The sequence below is a fragment of the Gossypium raimondii genome, chromosome 11, assembly GCF_025698545.1.
Source record: "Gossypium raimondii isolate GPD5lz chromosome 11, ASM2569854v1, whole genome shotgun sequence".
NCBI classification, from domain to species: Eukaryota; Viridiplantae; Streptophyta; class Magnoliopsida; order Malvales; family Malvaceae; genus Gossypium; species Gossypium raimondii.
Window position 1 is genome coordinate 19824030 of NC_068575.1, and position 2277 is coordinate 19826306.

General features: G+C 29.2%; 1 long non-coding RNA gene across 1 annotated transcript; it reads right to left on the reverse strand.

Moving 5' to 3' along the window:
- Positions 1-224: 224 nt before the first annotated feature.
- On the reverse strand, positions 225-1439 carry LOC128034570 (uncharacterized). Its single transcript, XR_008190630.1, has 2 exons — positions 1368-1439; positions 225-900 (listed from the first exon to the last, which is right to left on the reverse strand). It is a non-coding gene; the product is annotated as an uncharacterized LOC128034570 (long non-coding RNA).
- Between the last annotated feature and the right edge of the window lie 838 nt (positions 1440-2277).

A 2277-nucleotide genomic window follows, 5' to 3' on the forward strand; every position in this document is an offset into this window, starting at 1 on the left:
TATTACCAAAATGAATATTCAAAACTACCAAAGATTTTTCGGATAATGTGATTCTTTTAGTTGATCCAATCGCCCCTTTCTTCAAAAGACATATTTAGAGGAAAACAATAGAGAAGTCACAAGTAAGTTTACTTAAGCTTAGTAAGTTTTACAGATTAAAAACAATTAACTTACCGAATAAACTTATCTATAACATAATACATAAAAGTCATAAATCATAATCCTGTCATCCATAACCAAATTATGGGTGAGTTTTAAACTTAATTACAAATGGAAAAATCCAATCAATTACATTATCCATTAAAAATAAACTTGGTGAACGTTATGACAGACTCGTATACACAGTTAACCATCCAAACACACTAAAATGCTCAATGAGCTAACCATCCGAAAACACACTTGGGCACTAAGTGTCGAGCCCGTAGGCTAACATCCCTCTAAAACACACCTCAGCACTGAGTGCCAAGCCCGAATGCTTTACATCCGCCCCCAAGACACACCTAAATCACTATAATATAACGCGATAGTTCGCAACAAATGTTGAACTTTGGTTTATTCAATAAACAATAATTAAACAAAATCATTATTTCAACATCAATCAATCCCGTACAGAGCACGATATAACCTATTGGCATGCCAATCGTATCCTATCCTATGTTCATCGGTTCACTTATTTAATTCGTAACAACATTCAATATGATTTCTATCTTAAATCAACCCACTTACTACGATTCATCAATTTTAAATCATTTAGCAATTCCAATTAGTAAATAATTAAATGTTTAAATTATACTAAAATAAAACTGTACGAACTTACCAGGGTCAAACTGCAAAAACAACAAAAGTCTAAGGATTAATCAATAACCTTCCCTTTTCCTCGATTATCAACTTGATCTTGATCTGTAATATAATTTATTTCAATTATTAGCTTAAATTTCACATCCTATTCAACTTAATACATCTAATTTCTTATTTACATTATTTACATATTATCCCCAAACTTTACATTTTACTCAATTTGGTTCCAAAGACCAAAACATGATTATTTATAAAATTAACCTTTTTCCCATAAAACCAAATTTTAACCACTCCAAACCAGCTCCTACTCTCAAGAAAGCCTAATAATTTTAACATTTTATTTATTTAAACCCTAATCTTAAAAACCACTAAAACTTACTTTACAAAATAGCTAAAATTCATCATTTAACTTCAACCCAAAACATAGACATCAATAAACATCAAAAACATCAATGGACATTTTTCTAAACTTCATCAATTTCATAAATAAATCCCTATACCAGATAAATACCATTTCAACTAACTCAAAAATATACAAATCATGAAAAAATAAACTAAAACACACTTACATGCATCCAAGAATAGCACAAACCGAAGCTCCCAAGTCTTCCAACAATGGTGTTTCGGCAAAATAAAGAAAGAAGAAGACAATGACCAATTTCACTTTTCTTTTGTTTTATCTAATATATGTCATTACTTTAACATTATTTTTTTAATAATGATTTCTTAAGAAAATCTTAGTTTATTAAACTATTACCGTCCACTAAAACTAAAATGACTTAATTGCCATTTAGAACCATTCAATCATTCCATAAAGACAATTTAAACCAAATCACTAATATCTTTTGACTTTTGCATATTTTACGGTTTAGTCCTTTTTAAATAATTAACTAACTAAACGATAAAATTTCTTAACTAAAATTTAATATGACATTAATGACTTCGTAAATATTAAATAATCAATATTTACGGGTTGACACGCCAAAGTTGTGGTCCCGAAACCAAAGTTTTCGACACCACTAGAAAATGGGTTGTTGCACATTGTGATATCGTGTGATTCCTTGTCGCAACGTCTTCTCTACTTTAACTCTGATTTGATTGAAAAATGCGAAACACACACCACACAAGAATTGCAGTTATTTCATAAAGATTATAACTCCAATTCTTAACTCTTTTATTTTTATACCAATGAAATCTTAACATAAAACTCTTATTTGATAACCTTGTTATTATCATATTAATTCACATAAGTTCCACTTAACATATTTTATCCAAGTCACTTTAACATTAACTGTCATTGATACAATACTTTTTTATTATATACCTTTTATTAATATTCATGTTTATAGTCCTTAGTAAACTTTAATAAAATAAGATCCAGACACTTAAAGATTTTCATCCAAACATATTCGTATACGGATTGCACTCAAAGCATGTTCCCTCCAAAAACAATCAAGTTCCACCACATACATGCTATGC